The 27830-nt window shown below is 42.4% G+C and overlaps 1 long non-coding RNA gene across 1 annotated transcript; it reads right to left on the minus strand.

Moving 5' to 3' along the window:
- Positions 1 to 352: 352 nt before the first annotated feature.
- LOC140843725 (uncharacterized) lies at positions 353 to 26672 on the minus strand. The gene is made up of 3 exons (XR_012121725.1): positions 26554 to 26672; positions 25355 to 25434; positions 353 to 2460 (listed from the first exon to the last, which is right to left on the minus strand). It is a non-coding gene; the product is annotated as an uncharacterized lncRNA (long non-coding RNA).
- Between the last annotated feature and the right edge of the window lie 1158 nt (positions 26673 to 27830).

A 27830-nucleotide genomic window follows, 5' to 3' on the forward strand; every position in this document is an offset into this window, starting at 1 on the left:
GATCCCCTAGGAATAAGGGAAGGAATCACTAGGAGAAATACTTTTGAGACTATCAAAGAAATATTTGTTTTGAATATCCAGGTTCTAGAAATTTGGAGTCAAGAGGGAACAAAATCATTGACCAAAGAAAAAATGTACCTTTCTCATTATTGAAATTTTTTTTTGAAAAAAGCACCTCTACTTTCCCTTATTATAGAAATTCCTGCTCAAGTAGAATATCTGGAAAACATAGACAAGATAAAAGAAAATAAAAATCACCCACCATGTACAACATCAAGATAAAATAAACAGTTAGAATTTATTGTTTATAATAATTTAAGGTCAAATAAAATGTTGATTTCTACATAACGGCTGCTACTGTGAATATACAGTTATATATCATGCTTTGTACCTTTGGTGAAATTTTTCCACATATCATTGAAACTTGCTGAAATTTTAATTTTAAAAAATAGTTGGCCATCAGCTTATGGAGAATGGCTCCCACAAGTCAGAAAGACCAGCTTCCCTGTACAAACAGGGCTTGAAGGAAGTGTGCACCCACCTGCTAAGTGCAGAAGGCCCTCACTGGCATCACATTCTGACAAAAGGTTGGGTGGTTTTGAAGAGAGGAGTCTTGTGGGTTCTAACCCAGTGCTGATTTCTAATCTTATTTCTGCCGTAAACTGAATGCCATTGTTTCCCCTCTCTGAACCCCAGCCCTTCATCTTCCATTTGAATATTGCCAGGTACTTTCAACTCTAGAATATTATGTCTCTAGACTTAGTATCTTAGTGACCCTGGAATATACATTCATTTTTATTATTAGTAATATTATGTTTTCATTCTTTCAATGCCTTTTCATTATGTTGTTGCTATATTCCAGACACTGACATGTTTTCCCACGTAATGTTTACAATCACTGTGAGAAACAGGTGCTGCTAGTATCTTCATGTTGTAGGCAAGGTGAGTGAAGCTCAGAGGGGTGAAGGAATGAGGGTGGGTGTGCGGCCTGCACTTCCACTCTGCCTATGAGAAGGACCCTGAAAACAGACTGCTTCCTACCTACTGAGTGGTCATTACCCAGAGCTGGACCCTTCTGCCGGCAGTCTACCGGCCTAGTGTGCTGGTCACCCAGTTACTCACTTGGCTCACTGGTCATGGTAGACAGAATAAGATGTCCATGTCTTAATCCTCAGAATTCATGAATACATTATGTGGCAAAGGGAAATTACAGTTGCAGGTGGAATTAAGGTTGCAATCAGCAACCCTTAAAATAGGAATGTAGATGAAATGAAGGTTCCTGTGGCCGAGATTCTCACTTGGCCCTGGTCGGCTAGCTCACCACACACAGGTGGGCAATGCATTGTTATTGACTCTATATAAAGAGCCCTGCCCAGTGCTCTGGGTGGCACAGTGGCAGGGCTGCTGCAGGGCTGCAGGAGAGCAGAGCAGAGGCTGGAGTGGTGGCAGCATGGAGGACAGAGCCAGAGGATGGCTGTGCAGGCAGAGAGGCCCAGAGGACGGCTGTGCGGGCAGAGGGTCCCAGAGGCAAAGACCTACTTGCTGCCTGCAGACTTGCTCTGAGTGGATGGGATTTTAGTGACTGACCTGCCACCGTGGGAATACAGTTGGGTATAAACCTTTTCACCCCAAGAACATTTTACTGTCATTTCTTTGGTCTCATTGAATCCATAGTGAACTTGCCCAGGGCTGAAAACCCATAGGCAAGACAAGGCATGTATGTAGGTCCAGTATAATCACAAGGGTCTTTAAAAGTGGAAGCAGGTGAAGAAGAGTTGGTTTAGAGAGACTTGCTGTGAGAGAGACTCAACCCACTGCTCTGGCCTTGCAGATGAAGGGGGCGAGAGCCAGGAAGTGCAGGTGGCCTCCAGAAGCTGAAAAGGCGAGGCAACAGAGTCCCAAGGAAGAAGGACAGCACCCCCCGCATCCCCCCAACTTCTTGATCGTAGCCAGGTGAGTCTGTCATCAAACATCCGACCTCCAGATGGTAAGATAATAAGTCTGTGTTGTTTTATGCCACTAAGTTTACAGTGATTTCTTGTGGCAGCACAGGAAACTAATACATAGGGTGTATGCCGGCAGAATTATCAGAACCCGGAGTGTTGGGGTGCACTGCCCAGAGGCTCTGTGCCGTTGCAGGTAGGGCAGCAGGGGATTCTAACAGGTGGGACAATTTGGAGCAGGTCAGCAGCAGCCCCAAGGTTCTGTGTAGTTGCCTGATTTAGAACCAGATCTAGCCAGGCTTCGGGGCTCTGGTTGGGACCAGCCCCTAGAAAATGATTGTGCAGGGTCTCCAAAGAAGAATCAGGCAGATTCAAAGGGGAGTAGAATAATGGGGTCCAGAGCTGTGAAATCTAGAACAGTGTTGTCCGGTAGAAACATAACAGTCTATGCAAGTCAGTTTTCAGTCTTTAGAGCATACGTCTTGCACTTTTTCTCTGTCTTCCAAAGTTCAAACTTCTAAAAAAGAAAAGAGTCGTTTAAGTGTTGCTCAAGAAACATTTATTAATTGTTAGTGTGGTTGTTCACCTCAAGTTTTATTTGAGCATTTATTTAACCATATCTTTTTCAAAGACATGTTAGAATGGGTCACAGATAAGACCCAAAATATAACGCATTCATGGGAATTGTTAAACCTTCTGGTGTTTTGTTAGTTATATATAAAATTTTAGAAGGACTTTTTCAAATGGGAATTGTATTGGTGTGTTGGCTGGGGGAAAATAAGACAATTGAAATACACATTGTTTGTTTCAAGATGATGGAAACAGAAAACAATTCTCGACAATAAAACATCACCCAAAAGCAAGTTTCCAAAAGAACAATAGTGGCTAATAGGCTAACATAATAAATCTAGTCTAAATCCCTTTTGTTACATTTAAACAAAAAGGCAATAATTCTATTTCATAAGATTATCCCTGGGAGTTACAGATGAAGATTTTTCTTTTCTAGACAGTATCTGGATTTTCCTATTCTGTCATCTATTTTTGAAACAATGTAATATCTCATAATATCTACTTGATCTGCACAATCTGTATTTCATACTCAGAGTAGAACATGTGGCAGCATATAAGAACACAGTGCCACTGTCATTAAGGATTCTTTTATTTATTAACTGTACTTATAACTTTCTACTTTCCCCAAAAGAACAAAATCCAATAAAATTAAAATAAGAAGTTGGGGTAAGGAAAGGAAAGGAAATTGAGAAAGGATTCTATATAACTCCATGGATTAATATATTTGCTGTGACTGATCTTCTATCTTGGCTCTGAGCTTCCTAGCAGCAAAAGCAAAATGAAAAAGTGGAATTTATGATATATAAGGTTCCCAGTAGCAGAGAGTTAGAATAAACACTATTTTATTAGGGATTTACTCCACAACTACATAGTTTTTCTTGTATTTTTAGGTCATAAAAAGTACTTTCTTATTGCAACCAAATCTAACAATAAACAACCCATCATTATATTCTAAAGTAATAGTTTTCAAATTCTAGCACACATTGGAAATTCCTGGAGGGCCTATTAAAGAGATATCCGAGGAGGCGGAGCCAACATGGCAGCGTGAGTAGGACAGTGGGAATTTCCTCCCAAAAACATACATATTTTTGAAAATACAACAAATACAACTAATCCTGAAAGAGAGACCAGAAGATACAGGACAACAGCCAGACTACATCCACACGTGTGAGAGCCCAGAGCCTGGTGAAAGGGGTAAGATAAAACCCCCGGCCCTGCGGGACCCGGGCACACCTCCTCCCAGCTCCCAGCGGGAGGGAGAGGAAGCTCAGGACTGCTAAACACCCAGCCCCAGCCACCCGCACCAGAGCACAGACACAGTGCATGTGTGGAGGGCTGGAAACTAGGGAATAGGGCAGCAAGACCTCTGAGCGGGTTCCAAAGCTGATGCCCCTGTGACAAAGAAAAGCAAGTGCTTTTTGAAAGTCTTAAAGGGACAGGGACATAACAGCTGGACGGATACAACACAGGTCACAACCCAGTGGCTGGAAATTACAGGGAAAACCGGGCACACTAACCCCCTGGGCAACAGCTCTGAGACCCCTCACAGAGGTAAGCAGCCAAACAGCCCCCCAGGTCCATTACCCCTCCAGGAGCTGCGAAAGCAGAGAAGCACCCTAAGGCAGGCGCTGCCCACAGAAAGGGAAATTCCTCCATATCAGCCGGGCAAGACACAAAGACCCAGTCTACACGCAATTACCCAACACAAGCCACTAGGCGTCGCAGTTGTCCCAGTAAAGAAAGGCCAGTAACAAGTGAAAAGTTTGGCCCTCCCAGCTGACAGTCAATAGCACCTGTCAACATGAAAAGGCAAAAAAATATGATCCAGACAAGACTAACCCAGACAGCTTCGGCATCTGCCACATCTTCCCCTGAGAAGGAACCTGGGGAGATAGATTTAACCAGTCTTCCTGAAAAAGAATTCAAAATAAAAGTCATAACCATGCTGATGGACTTGCAGAGAAATATGCAAGAACTAAGGAGGGAGAATACAGAAATAAAACAAGCTCTGGAAGGACTTCAAAACAGAATGGACGAGATGCAAGAGACCATTAATGGACTAGAAAACAGAGAACAGGAACGCAGAGAAGCTGATGCAGAGAGAGATAAAAGGATCTCCAGGAATGAAAGAATTCTAAGAGAGCTGAGTGACCAATCGAAACGGAACAATATACGCATTATAGGGGTACCAGAAGAAGACGAGAGAGAAAAAGGGATAGAAAGTGTCTTTGAAGAAATAAGTGCCAAAAACTTCCCCAAACTAGGGGAAGAAATGGCCTCTCAGACCACAGAGGCACACAGAACTCCCATGACAAGGGATCCAAGGAGGGCAACACCAAGACACATAATAATTAAAATGGCAAAGATCAAAGACAAGGACAAAGTATTAAAGGCAGCCAGAGAGGAAAAAAAAGGTTACCTACAAAGGAAAACCCATCAAGCTATCATCAGACTTCTCAACAGAAACCCTACAGGCCAGAAGAGAATGGCATGATATACTTAATGCAATGAAACAGAAGGGCCTCGAACCAAGACTACTGTATCCAGCACGAATATCATTTAAATATGAAGGAGGGATTAAGCAATTCCCAGACAAGCAAAAGTTGAGGGAATTTGCCTCCCACAAACCACCTCTACAGGGCATCCTACAGGGACTGCTCTAGATGGGAGCACTCCTAAAAAGAGCACAGAACAAAACACACAACATATGAAGAAGGGAGGAGGAGAAATAAGAAGGGAGAGAAATAAAGAATCATCAGACCGCGTTTATAATAGCTCAACAAGTGTGTTAAGTTAGACAGTAAGATAGTAAAGAAGTGAACCCTGAACCTTTGGTAACCACAAACTTAAAGCCTGCAATGGCAATAAGTTCATACCTCTCAATAATCACCCTAAAAGTAAATGGACTGAATGCACCAATCAAAAGACACAGAGTAATAGAATGGATAAAAAAGCAAGATTCATCCATATGCTGCTTACAAGAGACTCACCTCAAACCCAAAGACATGCACAGATTTAAAGTCAAGGGATGGAAAAAGATATTTCATGCAAACAACAGAGAGAAGAAAGCAGGTGTTGTAATTCTGATATCAGACAAAACAGACTTCAAAATAAAGAAAGTAACAAAAGACAAAGAAGGACATTACATAATGATAAAGGGCTCAGTCCAACAAGAGGATATAACCATTATAAATATATATGCACCCAATATAGGAGCACCAACATATGTGAAACAAATACTAGCAGAACTAAAGGAGGAAATAGAATGCAATGCATTCATTCTAGGAGACTTCAACACACCACTCACTCCAAAGGACAGATCCACCAGACAGAAAATAAGTAAGGACACAGAGGCACTGAACAACACAGTAGAACAGATGGACCTAATAGACATCTACAGAACTCTACATCCAAAAGCAACAGGATACACATTCTTCTCAAGTACACATGGAACATTCTTCAGAATAGACCACATACTAGGCCACAAAAAGGGCCTCAGTATTTTCCAAAAGATTGAAATCCTACCAACCAACTTTTCAGACCACAAAGGCATAAAACTAGAAATAAACTGTACAAAGAAAGCAAAAAGGCTCACAAACACATGGAGGCTTCACAACACGCTCCTAAATAATCAGTGGATCAATGACCAAATCAAAATGGAGATCCAGCAATATATGGAAAAAACGACAACAACAACACTAAGCCCCAACTAGTGTGGGACACAGTAAAAGCAGTCTTAAGAGGAAAGTATATAGCAATCCAGGCATATTTAAAAAAGGAAGAACAATCCCAAATAAATGGTCTAATGTCACAATTATCGAAATTGGAAAAAGAAGAACAAATGAGGCCTAAGGTCAGCAGAAGGAGGGACATAATAAAGATCAGAGAAGAAATAAATAAAATTGAGAAGAATAAAACAATAGCAAAAATCAATGAAACCAAGAGATGGTTCTTCGAGAAAATAAACAAAATAGATAAGCCTCTAGCCAGACTTATTAAGAGGAAAAGAGAGTCAACACAAATCAACAGTATCAGAAACGAGAAAGGAAAAATCACAACGGACCTCACAGAAATACAAAGAATTATTAGTGAGTACTATGAAAACCCATATGCTAACACGCTGGGAAACCTAGGAGAAATGGACAACTTCCTAGAAAAATACAACCTTCCAAGACTGACCCAGAAAGAAACAGAAAATCTAAATAGACCAATTACCAGCAACGAAATTGAAGCAGTAATAAAAAAACTACCAAAGAACAAAACCCCTGGGCCAGATGGATTTACCTCAGAATTTTATCAGACATACAGGGAAGACATAATACCCATTCTCCTTAAAGTTTTCCAAAAAATAGAAGAGGAGGGGACACTCCCAAACTCATTCTATGAAGCTAACATCACCCTTATACAAAAACCAGGCAAAGACCCCACCAAAAAAGAAAACTACAGACTAATATCCCTGATGAATGTAGATGCAAAAATACTCAACAAAATATTAGCAAACCGAATTCAAAAATACATCAAAAGGATCATACACCATGACCAAGTGGGATTCATCCCAGGGATGCAAGGATGGTACAACATTCGAAAGTCCATCAACATCATCCACCACATCAACAAAAAGAAAGACAAAAACCACATGATCATCTCCATAGATGCTGAAAAAGCATTTGACAAAGTTCAACATCCATTCATGATAAAAACTCTCAGCAAAATGGGAATAGAGGGCAAGTACCTCAACATAATAAAGGCCATCTATGATAAACCCACAGCCAGCATTATATTGAACAGCGAGAAGCTGAAAGCTTTTCCTCTGAGATCAGGAACTAGACAGGGATGCCCACTCTCCCCACTGTTATTCAACATAGTACTGGAGGTCCTAGCCACGGCATTCAGACAAAACAAAGAAATACAAGGAATCCAGATTGGTAAAGAAGTTAAACTGTCACTATTTGCAGATGATATGATACTATACATTAAAAACCCTAAAGACCCCACCCCAAAACTACTAGGACTGATATCGGAATACGGCAAAGTTGCAGGATACAAAATCAACACACAGAAATCTGTGGCTTTCCTATACAATGAACCAACAGAAAGAGAAATCAGGAAAACAACTCCATTCATAATTGCATCAAAAAAAATAAAATACCTAGGAATAAACCTAACCAAAGAAGTGAAAGACTTATACTCTGAAAACTACAAGTCACTCTTAAGAGAAATTAAAGAGGTCACTAACAAATGGAAACTCATTCCATGCTCCTGGCTAGGAAGAATTAATATTGTCAAAATGGCCATCCTGCCCAAACCAATATACAGATTCGATGCAATCCCTATCAAATTACCAACAGCATTCTTCAATGAACTGGAACAAATAGTTCAGAAATTCATATGGAAACACCAAAGACCCCGAATAGCCAAAGCAATCCTGAGAAAGAAGAATAAAGTAGCGGGGATCTCACTCCCCAACTTCAAGCTCTACTACAAAGCCATAGTAATCAAGACAATTTGGTACTGGCACAAGAACAGAGCCACAGACCAATGGAACAGACTAGAGAATCCAGACATTAACCCAGCATATATGGTCAATTAATATTTGATAAAGGAGCCATGGACATACAATGGCAAAATGACAGTCTCTTCAACAGATGGTGCTGGCAAAACTGGACAGCTACATGTAGGAGAATGAAACTGGACCATTGTCTAACCCCATATACAAAAGTAAACTCAAAATGGATCAAAGACCTGAATGTAAGTCATGAAACCATTAAACTCTTGGAAAAAAACATAGGCAAAAAACTCTTAGACATAAACATGAGTGACCTCTTCTTGAACATATCTCCCTGGGCAAGGAAAGCAACAGCAAAAATGAACAAGTGAGACTATATTAAGCTGAAAAGCTTCTATACAGCAAAAGACACCATCAATAGAACGAAAAGGAACCCTACAGTATGAGAGAATATATTTGAAAATGACAGATCTGATAAAGGCTTGACATCCAGAATATATAAAGAGCTCACATGCCTCAACAAACAAAAAGCAAATAACCCAATTAAAAAATGGGCAGAGGAACTGAACAGACAGTTCTCTAAAAAAGAAATACAGATGGCCAACAGACACATGAAAAGATGCTCCACATCGCTAATTATCAGAGAAATGCAAATTAAAACTACAATGAGGTATCACCTCACACCAGTAAGGATGGCTGCCATCCAAAAGACAAACAACAACAAATGTTGGCGAGGCTGTGGAGAAAGGGGAACCCTGCTACACTGCTGGTGGGAATGTAAATTAGTTCAACCATTGTGGAAAGCAGTATGGAGGTACATCAAAATGCTCAAAACAGACTTACCATTTGACCCAGGAATTCCACTCCTAGGAATTTACCCTAAGAATGCAGCAATCAAGTTTGAGAAAGAAAGATGCACCCCTATGTTTATCGCAGCACTATTTGCAATAGGCAAGAATTGGAAGCAACTTAAATGTCCATTGGTAGATGAATGGATAAAGAAGATGTGGTACATATACACAATGGAATACTACTCAGCCATAAGAAGTGGAAAAATCCAACCATTTGCAGCAACATGGATGGAGCTGGAGAGTATTATGCTCAGTGAAATAAGCCAAGCGGAGAAAGAGAAATACCAAATGATTTCACTCATCTGAGGAGTATAAGAACAAAGGAAAAATTGAAGGAACAAAACAGCAGCGGAATTACAGAACCCAAAAATGGACTAACAGGTACCAAAGGGAAAGGAACTGGGGAGGATGGGAGGGCAGGGAGGGATAAGTGGGGGAGAAGTAAGGGGGTATTAAGATTAGCATGCATGGGGGGGGAGAAAGGGGAGGGCTGTACAACACAGAGAAGATAAGTAGTGATTCTACAACATTTTGCTATGCTGATGGACAGTGACTGTAAAGGGGTTTATAGGAGGGACCTGGTTATACAGAGGATCAAAGCCTAAGTTGGCTACCCCAAAAATGAACTGAGATACAATATGAAAAAGAACTTCCAACATCAGCACTCTCTGGAAGACTCATGCCAGAAGATGATCATCAAAAAACCCCAATAAAGATCCACGCGCTGCTACAGGTGTAGGTGCACTCATCCCACCGGTTCCTGGACTTGCCATGGGAATGAAGAAGGAGATATCTAAGCTGGCCTGTGCATACAGTAAAACAGATTTGACTGGATCTATACTGTTGGAACTCAACCAAGAATTAGGAGAAGTGCAAATTGTAGTGCTCCAAAATCTTACAACTACAGACTATTTACTGTTAAAAGAACATATGGGATGTGAACAGTCCCCAGGAATGGGCTGTTTTAATTTGTCCGATTTCTCTCAGACTGTTCAAGTTCAGTTGGACAATATCCACCGTATCATAGATAAGTTTTCATAAATGCCTAAGGTGCCTAACTGGTTTTCTTGGTTTCACTGGAGATGGCTGGTAATTATATATCTGCTTTGGTTATGTAACTGTACTCCTATTATGTTAATGTGTGTGTGCAATTTAATTAGTAGTTTAAAACCTCTACATGCTTATGTTACTCTACAAGAAGATATGTCAAAGAAATAATCAATCTTCCCATGTTTTCTTCCGCCTGCTACTTCTATAGCTTTTCTTCTTCTTTCCTAATTACAACCCTTAAATAGAATTCGTGCCTCATATCGAATTTACCGTGTATCATAATTCTCCCAAGTGGTAAAGATACCTCAAGACAAATGCTGGGCATAGAAGCCACAGGGCATAAATATGCAAAGAAGTAAAAAACTAACCTTTTCAAACAATAAGGCTTCTCTCTCACTTACCAACTTTACATTTCCCTGTATGGCCCCAGAAGATGACTGGTTAGCCAGAGACAGGTAAGATTCCTCAAGGGAGGAACAACCTAAGACAGGCACAGTCGCAGGGGGGCCATCAGGTGAGAAATTGGGGATCAACAGAGGTGAGGCCTAGAACCTCTCCCCCCCTGTTCTGAAAGAAATCTGCTGTATCCGTAGATGTTTTATTGCCCTTGTCTAGCTTGTATTAACACATAGTCTACAGGCACACACCTGATCAATCTACATTTGCTCTCTTACAACACTAAACTATTTTTTCTACCTTTATCTTGTATCTACCTACCACTTCAGCATTTTATTAAAAATAATAATAATAAAGAGAGAAATGTGGTATCCACATATAAATCAAGTATAAAAAAAAAAGTATGTAGTAAAGTCCAATATAGGGGACCAATTTGCAGTCATACAAAAGTATCATATTTTTCTTTAACATTCTGGATGTTGTATTTGCATCTTGTATATAATCTTATTAAAACAGATGTTATAGTTAAAAAAAAAAAAGATATCCAAGTCCCATCTGCAGAGTTTTTGAATCACTGTGACCTGGAAATTTTTATTTCTAACAGATTTCCAGGTGATACTGACACTGTTGGACTGGGACCACACTTTGAGAGCCACTGCACTAGAAATAATAGATAGATACACTTTAGGGGAGACGTTAAGTAAGTGATGGGAAAATATCTTTAAAAGAAGTTTCATTGCCATTTTGATATGGACATTTCCTAGGGAAGATCTTCAACAAACGTTAAGGATGCAATTCTGAAGGGCAATTTTACAAATGCTCAGATAACAGGGTCCAACAATACCCAACACATTTCTGATGTGCCATCTCATTTCAAGGGTAGGGCTTAAAATCCCTAAGGATTTCTAAAAGGAGGTTACTTTCTTTCCCTAACATGGTCCTAAATGTAGGCTACTTTCTTTAAATCTTGTTCTTTTTAAGCTGGGCTTTTGATTGAAGCTCCACTTTCTGACCCCTCATGTTTCTCTTAATTCAAAAGATGTATGCATGGTTTCCTAGTCAGGGTTGCTGTCTGTACACACTTGAGCACAGGAGTTCGTTTCCTCTACCTCCAGAAATCCCATTGACATGATTATAGAAGGAATGAAACCCTATTTGCCTAAGAATGGCAGAGGCCACTCTCAGTGGGTCATGAATATCTGGAGGTGGGAATGAAGGTGGAATCTCAGTGACCCCAGTTAAAAATTTTTTTTTTGTTTTGAAATAATTAGATTCATGAGAAGTTGCAAATAAAAAATGTTCAGGGAGATTCCATACAGGATCAGAGAAGGGAGTTACCCTTCACCCAGTGTCGTCCAGTGGTAACATCTTGCATAACTAGCACAACATCAAAGCCAGGAAATTGACATTGGTCTAATCCACAGAGTTTATTCAAACTTAACGAGTTTTACATGTACTCTGAGTTTGTATGTAGATGTCTAGCTTTATCATGTGTGTATCTTCAGGTAACCACTACTACAATCAAGACACAGGTGTATACATTATCACAAAGATCTTCCTCGTGCTACCTTTTGTAATCACACCCATGTCATGCTACCCCCTCCATCCCTGGCATCTGCTTATCTGTTCTCTATGTCTGTAATTTTGTCATGGAATCATACAGTATGTAGACATTGCTGGGGATTTTCTGCTTAGCGTAATTCCCTGAGATCCCTGAGTGGTTTCAGGCATCAGTAGTTTATTCCTTTTTTGTGCTGTGTAATATTCCATGACACAGATGTACCACAAGTTTATCATTTACCTATAAAAGGAGAGTTGGAGGAAGGGGCCCAGAGCACACCTAGGACAAAACAGTAACAGTTGGGTTAAATTTGGGACTTAGTCTTTCCCAGAACATCAGCGACATCCCTGGCTTGGGCTCACTAGGTTACAGAGGAAGAAGGGGTTGGAGGAGAAGCAGGAATCAGGGTGAGCACTGGAAGACCTTTACAGAGATTTGGTTTGGGTGTTAGTTCCCCTGAGTAAAGCATGTGATGATCTCCCAGTGGCTGGGAGTTCCCCAAAGAGAGAGCAGAGACCAAGGAAAGAGGATGCAATCAAAGAAGTAATAGAAAACAATTTTCTAGTGCTGAGTAAAGACACCAGGTAAAAAGCAGGATGAAAGAATAAAGACCTATAACTAGATACAATCCAGTTACATTTTAAAGCACTAAGGAGAAAGAGACTATTAAAATATTAGGAGAAATTGGGTGAGGTATATGGAAAGTCAGTTTTTGCAATTTTTCTTTAAGTCTGAATTAGTTTAAAATGAGTAATTCCAAAAAATTTCCAGTTGGTTTCCAGTTTTCTCTTTATTACAGTTAACTCCATGGAGTACAACCTTGGTAGGTTAGGTCTTGATAGCAGACAGTTTGGTTATGGATGTTTTAGCCTTTATTAATCTGATGCCATTTTATTACTCATGCCTCCGCTGACTGAAGAATTAGTGCCCAAACCCTGCTCCTTCCTTCACTGTCCCCTTAGTTGTCATGGAAAGGCATCTTAGTGATTATCTAGAGGAAGAAGCCAAGTTCCACAAAGTACAAGTTAACAATCCAAGGTCACAGAGTCAGGAAGTCTGATTCTCAAATGATGAGCATTTCACACAGTACCTGAGTCACAACAAGCCCATGGGGTGCTTGCATTTTGTCTGAATCATGCCTCTGTTAATCACGTGATGGTGCTTAAATCCATGAAGTCTTTCCTGATTTTTTTCTGTGCTCTCTCAATAAATATTTTTTTGTGCTCTGAATGCCCTTGTAGTTTTCCTGAGCATTAGAGTTATTAATGTGCATTGCAATCTAGTGAAGAATAACTTCTCATGTTGCATAGCACAACTGCACAGAGCAAATACTACAGTGCCTTATACCTCATTGGATTTGAATTAATGTTAATTCACCCAACAGGTATTTAATGAGTGCCTACTGTGTACCAGGTGCTAATTAAAGGGGTATACATTGAGCAAGATAAAGTCTTTGCCTTCAGGGAGAGACAGACAATGAACTAAAAAAGATAACTATCAGACAGGTAGAAATGCACAGAGAAAATTAAATTTGAGCAGAAGGTGATTAGCTTGCTATTTTAGATAGGGCAGGCGAGCAAGACACGGCATATCTGGCAAGAAAATCTGTGGTCGTCTTATCACCTGTGGGCCCCCTTTGCCATGAAGATTCAGAAATGTGTAATCAGTTCTCCTTACTTTATCCCTTTTAGCACTCCCTTCGGGAAAGGTAATCAGACTTGTAGAATTCCAAGACCTCTTTCAGGGCTGGAGACCCAGGACGGGTGACACTGCAGAGCGGCAGCGAGTCTTACGGGAGATGTTAGGGGCTCCTGGGAGGACTCGGATTCTCAGATAGAAAATTACCATTCTCAGGAAAGCGTCTCCATAAACTCGTTCCTTCACTCCCACTGTGGCACAGTGTGTGGGTTTGTGCATTTAGACGTTAACTGTGTGTCAAAGGTGGGGCCTGAAGGTTGGCTCACTGATTCCTATCATTTCTGGCTCAGTTTTCACCCCATGACCTTGGCTGATAAGGTCATGGGAGGAGAAGCAGTGGAAAGGAAGGAGGCAAAAGGCAGCTAGACAGTTGCTTGGGCTTTGCAGCTTGGTTTTCATTGTTTTAAAAAATGAGATGCAGGTATTCGTATCTTTCCATTCCCTTCCCTCTCCTTAGCCTGTTGATGTCTTTCCTCCCCATTGCACGTTGTTACTCGGGAGACGCTCTAAGACGTCAGCCAGCATCCCAGTAGAGTTTCCAGATGTCACCAGCCCCAACTGCCATCAGCAATGGCATGAAAGACCAGCAGAACCACCACCCTAGCCAAGCCAAGCCAACCCAACCCACAGAATCCTGAGAAAGACTACAGGAGCCATTTTAAGCTACTCAGTTTTGGAGTGACTTGTTACGTAGCCATAGGTTACCAGAATAAGCTATAAACTTCGTTTTCCCACTCCATGAGCTGCTGAGATGGAATTGTGCTTTACAGTGTTGTTCTGAAAACAACAGCAAAAGTGGTACCAGTGCTTTGTGCTGGATGTCAGCTGGCATCAGAAAGCCACAGGGCAGCCTGCAAAGGGGAGGATGCAAGGACTGCCCTTTGCCACGAGCAGGATACTCTGATGGATGTTGAAGCTAAAGCCAGTTCCAGGATGGCATATTTAGACAGCTAAGAAACCTTGTCTGGTTTGAGGAGCACCTGGGGAGAGTTGCTGGACAATGGGGCATGACTGCTTCTGCTAGAGGAAGGGTGGGGGGCAGAATACTGTCCTAGACACCATAATTAGAGGATATTGTTCCGGGAATCAGTATACCCAAATAGAGGCTAAAGAGAGTTGAGCATTCTTTGCTGAGCCCAGCTGCTACCAGGGCATTTGGCTCATAGCCTGGGACACCCCCAACCCCCATTTTCATGCTTTTTCTCTCTTCAATGTTAGATTCCTTCAGTGCAACAGCTATGCATTCTTCTTGTCTCCTTCAAATCCAAGCTGAATCATGCCTTTTTTGATGGAGCCCTGAGGTGTCAAGATTGTTATGGGATCTAATTAACTGGGAGTTGCTAGCAATGTGATCCTCCACACAGAGAAAATAGCCACCACATAACACATAACCACAGCTTTAACGAGCTATCACATGTATGATGAAATAATCTGAGGTGCTTGGGGGCATAACTCACCTCCACAGGAAAGCATGAGGCATGAGTTTCTATTTCCTCAAGTATTATCTCCCTTTGTTCTCATAATAACATCACAGGCCAACAGAGAGAGTAGAAGTCACCCTCCCTCCCTCTTTCTCTACTCACCGCTTACCAGCTTCCCCCGGTGCGTCTGGGTCTGTGCATGCACACGCCTTCATTCCCTTCATCCACACGTGTGCAGTATGCTCTCATTCATATGTATGCAACATACATGTTGTTGACTTGTCCAGCTCTCCTTTTTGGGCTCAGTGTGTTCATCCCCGCCAACTGCTGTGGATTTCGTTGCTAAGGGCTCATGGCTGGCCTCCTCCCCAGAATTATCATCACCTAAGAATGGCCTCTTTACCCAGGAGAAATCACTGCTTCCCTCCTGTATGCAGCCCAATGCCTAATAAGGGGTTTAAAACAAAAACACTGACCTTGTCTCAAGGTGGGGACTATTCTGACATACAAATCTGTGTGTTGTACTCCTGGTCTGTTTATTCTTTGGTCATGAGTCAGGCTAAGGCTAGATTTTCCTTGGACTGTATTCTTGTTCAACATTTTTCCCTTTTCTCTCTTGCTTACCAGTTTGTCTCAAAGAGAACCCCTCAGTTAATCCCATGCCTGTCACACCCTGTCTCAGGCTTTGCTTCTAGAGAACCTGATCTTTACACACACACACACACACACACACACATACACTCTCTCACTCATGCACACACCTGCACCCACAGTACACATGTCTACACACCATGACCTGGCTTTGCTTCTAGAGAACCTGATCTTTACACACACACACACACACACACACACACACACACATACACTCTCTCACTCATGCACACACCCGCACCCACAGTACACATGTCTACACACCATGACTATTTTGCAGATAAAATAAAATTGAAGCCACTGAAGGTAAAAATTACTTGACCAAGTTCACACAAAGCACTAATGTCAAAACTACAACTAGGAACCTTTTATTCTGAAGTCAAATCTTGCCTTTGTTTCAAACTAGATTGGCAGTAGCGTCTAATAGTCATCATTCATTGATTCATGGCTTTTTGGAGTTGATTGTGTATAGGGGAACCGTAGTTTAGTTTTTCAGCTCTGCCAGGTGTGTTTTAAGTAAAGAAACCTTACTCTGGTGGCTTCAGTGGGAAAGTGAATATAGGTAACCTACCCAAATGATGGGTCATAGTTTTAAGTAAACTTTGCTCTGTGGAGTGAAGTGAGAAATGTGCTGGCAAAGAGAGATGCTATCTGTCCCCAAGGTCAGACATCTCTGAACCTGCAATGCATGGAAATTGTGGAATGGGGCTGTTGGAAATCTTACACATTCATAAATATGGATAGGCTGACAAAGAATTTTAATTTTGAGATGTCTGTGTCTGATTATTTCTGAAACATATACACCTTTTAATTCTCCCCGCAGGCCAAAGATCAAGCTTTGGCTGTCACCTTTCAGATAAGGCACCTGACTGTTGGATGTAATCCGAATTTGTCCACATTTCTGCCCAGGGAAGCTGACCACTCAGCTGTCAGAGGAATGAGACACCGGCTCTTGCCTGGGGGCTTCTTGTTTATTCGGCTGTGTTATCCTCAGCCCAACCCTGGGGAGGGGGGTCTGCTCTGCCCAGGAATCTCCCACTTGGGTTGAGGTAGGTGGGGTTCTCCTGAGGAACCCTTTCCTGTCCTTTTTTGGATGAATTCTAATATTCATTTCTTTTTTTTTTCACTAAATTTTCTTTATTGTATTGTGATAAGAGCACTTAACATGAGAACTACCTTTGACAGATTTATACAGTAGTAGAATATGCTTAGCCACAGGCGCAGTGTTGTACAATAGACCTCTAGAACTTTGTCACCTTGCATTACTGAAGCTTTAAAGAGTCCCGTTCTGCTCTTTGCTTCTATGAGTTTGACTACGTTAGACGCCTCATAAAAGAGGACTCATGTTTATCAAAACAAAACAGAAGACAAGCGCCGGTGAGGATGTGGACCAATTGGAGCCCTTGTACACTGTTTATGGACATGCGAAGGGCTGCAGCTGCTGAGGAATACAACACGGAGGCGCCTCAAAAAACCAGCAGAACTCTGCTTCTCCGACACAGCACCTGAGCAGCTTCTCGCTGCGCTTGGAATGAAACCCAGCCTAGTGGCTGTGGCCGCTAACCTCGCACAGCGTCTCTCTCTCTTCTCTGTTTCACCACGCATTCTCCTTGCCCACTGCTCCAGCCCCCGAGGTCTTTGCTCCCCTAACACCCAGTCCGTTTCCTGTTTGGGGTCTTCTTGGGATGCCCTGCCCCCTAGATCTGTTCTTACTCGTAAATGAAAGCTCACCTCCTCCCAGAGGCCTTCCTGACCGTTATTGGTAGTCTGCGTCAGCGTGCTCGGCTTTCCATTTTCCCGCAGGAGTTTATCATAAAATGCAGATACTTATCTGCTTCTTTCGTTGTCATGGAAGTAAGGACCATGTCTGTCTCGTTTCCATCCTGTGTTTTCCCTTTCCTGCTTACTTTTGGGTTATTTGAACATTTAAAATAAATTATGTACCTTTTTTCCCCCACTCTTTTTTAAGCCTCGTATCTCTTTTGTCTTTGTCAAGTTTTTAGAAGTTGTAATACGTACTACATATATATTTAGCTTCCTACTATCTACTAAAAATCAACATTTTACCATCTACATGTATTGAAAACCCCAGTAGACAATGTTTTAGTTTTTCTTCCAACCTTCAAATGTACTTTAAGGGACTGAACAGAAGAATGGCCTATTGTATTTATTCTTTCCTTCACTCATTTTTCATTACCGGTATTCCAAATTTCTATCAGATATCATTTCCCTTGTCTCTGAAGAAATTCCTTTAGCAATTTGGTTAGAGCAGGTCTGTTCTAAACGATTTTTCATAATTTTTCTTCGTCTGAGAATGTCTTTATTTCACCTTTATTTCTGAAGGCTATTTTTGCTGGATATGGAATTTATATTAATAGTTCTCCTATTTCAAAACCTTAAGGATATTTTGCCACTTCCCTATGGTTCTGTGGTTTCTAATTAGAAATCTGAAGTCATTTCAGGTTTTTTTTCTTTTCTAGATAATTTATTTATTCTTTGTCTTTAGTTCTTAACTGTTGGATTCTGCTCTGTCTTGGTGTAGATTTATTTTGACTTATACTTTTTGGAATTACTCTGCCTCTTGAATCTGCAAGTTGTGTCTTTCACCAAATTTGGGACATTTTCAATCATTATTCTTTTAAATATTTTCCAGTACTATACTTTTCTCTCTTTTTTTTATCTGAGATTCTGGTCACATGAATGTTAAAACTTTTATCAATCTACATAGGTCACAGATGCCCTGTTTCATTTTTTTTTCAATCTTTTTCTCCATGATCAGATTGGATAATTTCTACTGCTCTATCCTGAAGTTCACTGAGTCTTTCTCCTGCCACCTTCATTCTGCTATTAAGTTTATCCAATGAATTTTTATTTCAGTTGTGCTTTTAAGTTCTAAAATTACTTGATTCTTCTTTGTATCTCCTATTTCTTTGCTGAGGCTTCCTTTATTTCCCTTGGTTTTGAAGTGCTTATAGTTGCTTGCTCAAGCATTTTTATACTAGCTTTTAAAGAGCCTTTTTCAGATAATTTCAACATTTGTATTAGCTCAGTATTGGTGTCTGTTGATGTTTTTTTTGCCCATTTGAGTTCAGATTTTGCTGATTTTTTAACATGCTGGGTAATTTGGGATGGTATCCTGAAACCTTCTTAATGTTATGTTGAGAGACTCCGGGTCTTTTCTAAAATCCTTGGCGAGTGTTGATGTTTTTCTTCGAGTGGTCAGTTGACCTGTTGTGGTCAGGCCCAAGTCCTATCGCACATTCTATGGGCTGGGATTCTAGTGTTCTTTGGTCTTCAAAGCCTTTTCAGGGCTGCCATTGGGCTCTGTCCTGCCTGTGCGCCACCTAATGGTCAATCTGGGCCCAGGCAGGTGGTGTGTTCATTGATCCCTGGCACACTGAAGAGGATCAGATGGAACATGCCCTGTCTAGGGGTGAGTGTGAGTTCATAAACACACGTATGGGTGCGTGTTCTTGACTTCCTCCCTCCTTGTGATCTTTTCAGCATTTTCTGGTTCACTTGGGCCCCTCCTTTTGGTCCTCTGACTAGAAAACTGAGGATTAGTCACTTCGGTCATCTGTGTCAAAGGGCAGTGGTAGGAGAAGCAGAGAGAAAAATGAAGGTTCTCTCCACTCTCTTGAGTTTGTGACACCATCAAATTGACAGAAACATTCTTCTCCCCCAGAGTTTTGGCTCTGTGGGCTCCTGTTACCTGTCACTGCCACCACCCTTACAATATTGATATTGGACGTGAGAATACAGAGAAAAGAAAGAGAAAACAAAATGGGAAATTCCATGCTCTTTTTAAGTTAGAAGTTCACTTCTCAGGGCCTCGGGCCAGAAGGAGGTGGCTTCTCCTGCACCTTTCTCTGCTCTGCTCTGGTGCCCACGGCCAGGTCTAGAGGGCTGAGTTCAAGCCAAGGTATACGGGAGGGGAAAATAGTGGGAAACCCACCACCGGTTCAGCAGTACTTCAAGTTCTGACCTTCTTCCCCAATGTGTGTGCCCAGCATTTACTTCTCAGAGTCCTCGAAGGGCTGCTTCATGCATCATGTCCGTGTTTTCTCGCTATCACCAATGGGAGAGGCAGGGTGTGGTGTGTTTCTCCCATCTTATCTGGAGCAGAAATCCTTAGTTTTTTGTTCAGGCAGGATGCACAACCTTCTGGTGTTATTTATTGGTTGTTCATCAATCCAGAGAGCTGCCCTATTTTGTCCTTGAGGAGTGGAAGGAAATGGGGTCCCCTAAAAAGACCTCTCGTCTTGGAAGCTGTGAGACCTGAGTTCTCATTTTAGGGCTTCTGTGGGATAGTCATGTCATCCCAGACAAGTTAACACGTTTGGGTCCATGTGTAAAACGTGAACACTGTCATATTCTCTCTTCGACTTGTCCCCAGCCAGGGTCATTGTGATGATCAGATAAGGTAATGGACGTGACGATACTTTGAAAAGCACCAAGTGGTATATGGGGAGAATGAAACGTCCCCCTATCACCTGTGGAAAGTGAACAGAAGTGTTTTAGAGGGTAGGGCTGTTGGCAGCCCCGCAGGGGTGGAGAATCAAGCCGCTTGTTTTTGCTGTCGGGCTGCCTCGCCAGGACCCTTATCCACCTGTGCACGCTCTGTAGCATCATTCCCAGGCTGCCGTCCTTCCTTCTTGAACTTCTGTCCTTGCTCAGATTTCTATGCAGTATAAGAAGCATTGTTGGTGATTAAAAGCTAACAGACTAGAAATCAGAAATGTGGTAGGATGTAATAAGGATAGAATAATTCTATCTAAATGGCATACTTATGCATGAATTGGAACAATGCTGACTCTCATAGATGGATAGTCTTAGATGATATACAAAACTCTCAGACTATATGCACGACTAAAAAATTAAGAGAACAGCTAGCGTTCCCAATTTCCATGTACATATTGGGAATGTATATTGTTACTCTCAAAAGTATCCTTTGAATTATCAATATTAAATCTAAGACAACTCTAATAAGAAAAAGTAAGGGAGTAGCTGTGTAAAGTCTGGCATGTATAGACCATGGAATATGGTATTATTAAATCTTAAATAAATTTGTTATATCCACATTATTAAAAACTCAATGTAATTTAGCAATCAGATTTCTGCTAAGTTTTGCAACTTTGCCAAGGTCACAGATTGTTGTACCTGATGGTGCTGATGTAGGAAATTACTTAAAAGAAATCTGGAAGAAACAGTTCTTTTTCTTTACAGAAGTTATGCCACTTCTTTGTCCCCACTCATATGTGACATCAGTAAGGAAAGTAACAAATTTGTACCACCCATGTTTCAGCACTCTGAGGCTAGTTCTATAAGAGTGACACTTCACATTGCTTTTATTGCTGTTATTTCTGTAACAGTTACTTCGAAGTTATTTACTTTAGAAGTACTTTCTCTCTTTGATGTATTCTTTTTTCTTTCTGGAACATACAGGTCATGGAAATAAATGTAACAGAATAAAGTCAATGATAATAATAACCCCTACACCTTACTGAATGCTGACATTACGCTCAATGCTGGGCCAAATGCCTTGGCAGGTGTGGCCGGTAGCAAGTGCCAAAAATAACAGTTTCAATTTTTGCACGGACTGGATAATGTCAATTCTTCCCCCAGCACAGCCCGTCACACCTAGACCCCTTCTGGAGGCAACAGTCCAGCAGGACTTGAGGCACATTGCAGAAGGCAGCCTTTTGCTTTCATTGCCCACTGAAGTTTCCAGTGAAAATTAAAGATTAACAATGCAAGTATCTAAAAGTCAGTAAAAAGAAAAGGCCAAGACTCTCAAACATTTGTCAATAGTGTAAAGCTTTGGACTGAGCAAATGGCTATGGACAGGGTAAGCTGATACCAACACAGTAAAAACCAAGGGCTAACCTTCCATGGTGCATCTGGGCTGAGCTTCCAGCACATGATGAATGACTACCTTGTGCCAGCAGGTCACTGGGGAGTGCCTGGGTCTTTCATGTGTGGCTGGGACAGCTGTGGGTGATCTGCACCTGTGGATGACCCAGCTGAGAGAAACACCCAGAAGGAAGGCAGCCGCAGCTCCGGAGGAGCCAGAACCAGTTCACGTCCTGGATGACACCTTTGTGGGATTTTCAACTCAACAGAATCAGCTCTTTGGCTTTTGATGTCTCCTTGAAATGAGGTCATTTTTGTGTCTGATTTGCTATTTACATGAGGGCAATTAGCAGTCACTGTCCATCTTCCTGTCATCAAGCCACACGAGATGGAGATGGCTGACACTGCCTTGTCCCTTTAGGGAGAGGCTCAGAGAAGCTCAGTAAGTTGTCCAAGGTGGCAGAGCTGGTAAGTGGCCGAGCTGGGCCTTGAACCCAGTTCCGTCCAATTCCAAAGCTTGTTGTCATGTGATTGGAAGTGAACCATAGCTTTTGATGAATATAACAGTTACTGCTTTCTTATATTAAAAGCAATTGCATTGTTTACTTAGGAGAGACTTTGGGGGAAGGGTCAGGTGTGTCTCTTTACTCTGAGACCCCAAAAAGGGCCCCATGCTAGCCTCTATTGCCCTTCCACTTTTGGCCCAATATCCCCAGTTGGATCAGAAATCAGTGGAATGAGTTTCCCCCCATTGTTTTGAGAGGGAAATGCCTGCTGAACTCTGACAACAGTATCAACAATTGCCAGAGACCCTCAATTTCTTCTTCTCTCTAGAGTCCTCTAAGTTTCCACTGAAAACTATCTCCTCATCAATATTAATAATCCCTTGACGTCGTGCACACTTTGGGTGGGTCAGAATGCTTTCATATGTATGAAATTTGCCTTCATATATGTACATGCCTTCATTTCATCCTTAAAATCACCACTGGAAGCTGTCTGCTTGTCAAGCAACGTGTCAAGTGCGGCAGATGTCAGGAGACTGAGAGCAACCATGCTGCCCTCCAGGGCGCAGTCTCCTCCCTAACCTGATCTCCCGAGGTGGCCGGAGGCCCTCCGTTGCCTGGAGATACTTTCTCCCCTCACCTTCTACAACTTCTGGTCACCCTTTCTCCTCTCTCAGGGCTCTTTGATTTACGTTCCCTTAACCTTTACCTGCTCATGTTCATCCGGGGCTTTCGCTCCTGCTCCATCTCTTCCTGATCTGCCTTCCTGCCACTTTTTGGCCTGCCCGAACTAGACCCATCCTTTCCAATCCAAGGAATAGTCTCCTCTCCTCCATGACAGTTATGCAAGGATTGAATATTCTGGAATCCTCTTTTCTTCTCTAAACTTTTATTGCATTTGTTGTCAACGTCTTATATTTGGTACTTGGAATATAATGCTATTAGACATAAGCACATTTTTTTCTCTGTCTATAGTTGGTTTTATGGCATGTCTATAAACGTGGAAAGGGAAAGCCCATTGATAAGTACTCCAAATCAAGATATTAAAATATTGTTCAATATGCACAGTATTTATGGGGAAGAACACTTGGAATAATGCAGAGACTCGTAACAGATTTAACACCAAAACATGTATTGTTTAGCCAGCAACATGTTGGTATACACACTTAAATTGTTCCTAAAAATCAATTGCCAATATCAAAATAGTGGGAGATTTGACATAGCAATCCAGACTTCTGGCTTCAGTTGAAAGATCAGAAGTTCTGATAGCACTTAGCCCATGGTCACCGTGCAAAAACTAAGCCGAGGTTGAGAAACAATTGCCCTGAGACTTGGGCCTCCTACTCCCCGTTCCGTACCCCCCACCCCGACCCCCTGTGTCCTCAGTAGGGAGGTAGTGAGGGCCCGTTTGCCATTCTTCTTTATGATCACCCTGAATATTTCTCACAACAATGTTAAAAGGCAAGTGAAGCATTCGTTAACTCTGACTCTGTCTGATGAAAGAGAAATTAGCCTGAAAAGGACTATGCGTTTGGAGAAAAGTGAGATGGAGAATTATTATTATTATTACTATTATTATTACTTTGGCAGACGCAGACAATATAATTGTGGGTTTAATAACCAGTGTGTCTGTGTAGAAGCAAGAACAGGCACAAGTTGCCATCACGGAATAAACCTGTCCCACTGCGCTCAGCCACCTGGCCCCTGCAGGCGTTGGAGGTGGGGAGGAAGGCCTGAAGGTCACACCTTGAATGGGTCATGTCTTTTTTCACTCCTTCTTCTGGAATAATGTCTGCAGGGCAGCGACACACTGACCGGCAGTCAGATGCGTGAGGATGGGGTTTTGTCTGTTCTCTGTGATTCTCATGCCTAGAACAGTGTATTTATTATACATGCATGGGGCTTCGTAAACACGGGATGCATGAATGCCATGTAAGAAGCACATAGCATAAAACTTGGCTTGTAGGAGGCCATTAGCAAATCTCAACATGTTTCTAGGAGTTAATCATACGTGACGTGAAGGGCAGAGCTGGTCTTTTCTTCCTACCACCTAGGCCTGCCACACACTAGGTGATTCACACTCATTTTTGAATGAATAGATAATGTCTAAAAACTCCAGCATTCAGCAATCTTTCTTAAACAGTGTGGCATCCATTTCATTGGCTGCTATTTTGATTTGGCCTTTTTTAAATTCTCCCAGGGTTGGAAGGGTTGCTCCAATCAATGCTCAGTGTGGTATAGGTCTCTTTCCTTTGGTTCTGAGAGATGGCTGGTGGAGAGTGGTATCATCTTAAAAATGTTCATTTTACTCTTTGAAGGTCTTTTTCTTTTTCCCAGCTGCCCTTGCCTTCCCCCTACAATATACCAGCTGGCAGATGTGGTATAGATAAGGTGTAGCTGTCATGGGCATCTTTGAAATGAAGGCCCAGAGTGGGCAGGTTAACCCACAGAGCCTTAGGCTTTATTTTTATAACCGAGCCCCAGTTGTGTTTCCCTGGAAAGTCAGACTTGAGCAATGCAGTCAGGCCAGCCATTATTTGGCAATCTTGGCTACTCTCTGGGTGTCCTTTCTTACTCAACATTAATAAGTGGACTTTAAAATAAAGGTTTCATTACCATGTTTGTGAAAGGGGGAAAACATGAGTCAAGATCTGCCTGAACATCTCACACTTAATACTAAGTGTGCATTAACTTACAGAGCCCCCTGAGGCCCTGTAATTACCTTCCCAACGCTCTCCAGTTCCTCTGTGCTTGGACTTTGATCTCCAGCATTTGGGGCTCGAAGGCGGCTAGTGGGCTGAGGTGTGTGGGGTGCAGGCTTTGTGCTGGAAAGTTTCACACATGCTGACTTGTTCATTCACACCAGTTGCTGGCCTCACGATGACTCGCGATAACTTTCTCCAAAACCACTTTGAGTTCCCCTCTGCACTTTGGTTGCAGCTCAGTTTTATTATCTCCCCGGAAAATGCATTCCAGACACTCACGGTTTGTGATGATGGCCTCATTGAATGGTTTAACCTCTTAAAGACGAGTAGTTACTCAATTGTTTTTATATATTATTCTCAAAGTAGGTGGTAACCGTGGTGGGGATGGTTTGCACAATTTGTGTGGCCTGGGATATTCATCAGGCATTAATTAAATATTTGTGATGAATTGTGTTCCATGCAAGGCTTCCTGGGGTAAAGGGAAAATGGTGTGGACACATAGTAGGTAGTCAATAAATACTTGGTACATATTTCTAGGTAATGTGCTTTTAAAAATTAAAACAATAATTGTATTCCTTGTGGATCATCTGACATATATAAAAATATAACCACTTATTCAATCAACAACCATTCATGGAACACTTACTATGCTCCCTGCTGTGTTCCGGGCACCGGGGATGTAACAGTGAACAGCAAAGACAGCCTGTCATGGTGTTAACATTCTTACTAGGAGAAACACAAAACAATTCGAAGTTATGATGTTATCTGCCTTTTTAAAAAAGTCTTTTTCTTCATCTAAGTGCTATGAAGGAAAAATAAACCCAAACCAAGTGATTGAGATGGAGAGAGGACGACGTAACCCCACACCCCTTAAAGAACTACTGCTAATATTCTGATGCATTTGCATCTGGTGATCTGTCTCTGGATTTCATGTGAGCGAATATATGCTAACGTCAGGATTCCATTTTGTTTCATTTTATTTCAATTAAAGACCCATGTTAGGCTGTCAAACAAGGTGAGTGCGTGAACGCCAGCTTGGGTTTTCATGCTTTCCTAGATTAGAGGAGGCAACATTCCCAGCCAAGTACCTTCTGCCCTCCCGACTTCCCCTCATTCCTCAGGCCCAGGATCCCAAAAGAAAGCCTGGCCTGGGCCCTGTGCACCTGGGACAGGCAACCTGGGGCGCGGGAGGCTGAGCCGGGCGGCACAGACACGTTCTCCCCCACTGTCCCTGATCTCCAGACTGTGGTCCTGCCATGGCTGTTTTCAGCTGAAGTGGCATGAAAAATGAGTGCTTGTGGTGTTTTCAATATAAATAGTGGAGATGCCACGGGAATTCAAGCACTCAGGGATGTGCTTTCTTTCAGGGCTTTGTATGTCCTGAGAAGACCCTTGAGTTCTGACCCCTCAGAGGAGGGAGGGGCTGGCAGTGTCCCCCAGGCAGAGGGTTCCATCCAGTGCTGCCAGCCCAGGACTCGCTGGGCCGCCCAAGCCAAGAGAGTGAACTATGGAGCAGCAGTCAGTAGACTTTTCTGTAAAGGGCTAGATCATAAATATTCTGGGCTTTGCAGACCATATGGTCTCTGTCATATCACTCAGCTCTGCTGTCGTAGCACAGGAGCAGCCATGGACAATATGCAAGCAAATGGACGTGTCTTTGTTCCAATAACACTTTATTGATAAAAAGAGGTGACACGCCAGATTTGGCCCATGCACTGTCGTTTCAGTCACCTACTCTGAGCCAAAGAGCGTATGATCCCACCTGGGTCTCCCTGCTTACCTGCTGGGATGGTAGGTGGGTGCCCAACTCTCTCATCTGTTAACTGGGTCCATCAAAGCACCTACCTCGTAGTTCTTGTGACTCTAAGGAGGGCAATAGGTGAAGGGCTCCAAATACACAGTCTCCCCTGTGGCACTCGACCAGTCCTTGCTGCATCCCGTCTCTCCCTCTGCCCAGAAGGCTCTCACCTCTGGGAAGATTACTCCTTCCAGCCTGAGAAAGCATTTTCCCAGAACTCTGACTCACTCTCTTCCAAGACGCAAGTCTTTCATACCCACACATCTTGTATTTTGTTAAGATTAAGGGCCAATCTGTCACTAAACATTTCCCGGTTTCTCTCCTGCGGGCTGTCTTCCCCTCACTTCCGTGCCTGCCTTTTCCCAGCACTTCAGCTGCCCTTTTGAATGGTACTCATTCTTTTTTATACTCACTCATTCAATCATCAAACATGGGACAGTGTCTGTTCTCCACCTGACTCAGGGCTGCTTTCAGCATGATCTTAAGCAGCACTTTTACTTAGAAATGAACACTTGTAGATCATTGGCCTGTGGAGCTCAGGGATCATCCTGCTCCATCTGTCCTGGTGCCTCAAAGCCCTGCATTTGGCTTGGCTAAAATATATGCTGGTTAAAGCATTTTATACTGAGTGACAGGGGCCCGAAGACTGTTTCTTACACTCACTGTTCTTACCATGGAGCCTTGCACACAGCAGGCATCAAGTCAGGACATGTTGGTCTAGTGTTTGTTGCCTTGGTATCTTTTACTCAGCCTATAATGGCATTTCTTTGTTTGAGGAACTTGGTTGTCAAATGATATTCGTTCCTTTCACCTTTAGCCTCATGAAAGGACTGGCTTCTGGTGGAGAAGGAGGTTCTGCCCCTGGAACAGCAAGAGCCTGAAGGGGTGCGGGCTGTGGGGCGTGGGGTGGGTGTAGAGCGTGGAGGGCAGGGAAGGTGTGGAGTTCCGCCTGGGTGGCCTGTGAAACCAGACAGGATGCTGATCTCTGCAGCCCCTGTGCTCTGAATCATTTACATTTCCCTGCACGACAGCAGATGCCTGCAATCAGTCTTGGCTGCTCTGCTTCCCCTCCGGCTGACCTGGGAGGTTTTCTGGAACTCAGAGAAGTGCCCCGTGCTTGGCGTCCATGAGCTCTGGGTTTGAATCCCAGCTCTGTGATTTTTGAAAGGTTGCTTTGTCCAGAGGGAATCTCAGTTGTCTCCCCATCTGTCCTTTGGGAGTAATAAAACACCCATCTGTTATACATCTGTTGTATAAAAAATTTTTTGAAACACCACATAAATAGGAAATGAGTTGCATATAAAGTACGGTGACCTGCATGCAG

Source organism: Manis javanica, chromosome 10 (genome assembly GCF_040802235.1).
Source record: "Manis javanica isolate MJ-LG chromosome 10, MJ_LKY, whole genome shotgun sequence".
NCBI classification, from domain to species: Eukaryota; Metazoa; Chordata; class Mammalia; order Pholidota; family Manidae; genus Manis; species Manis javanica.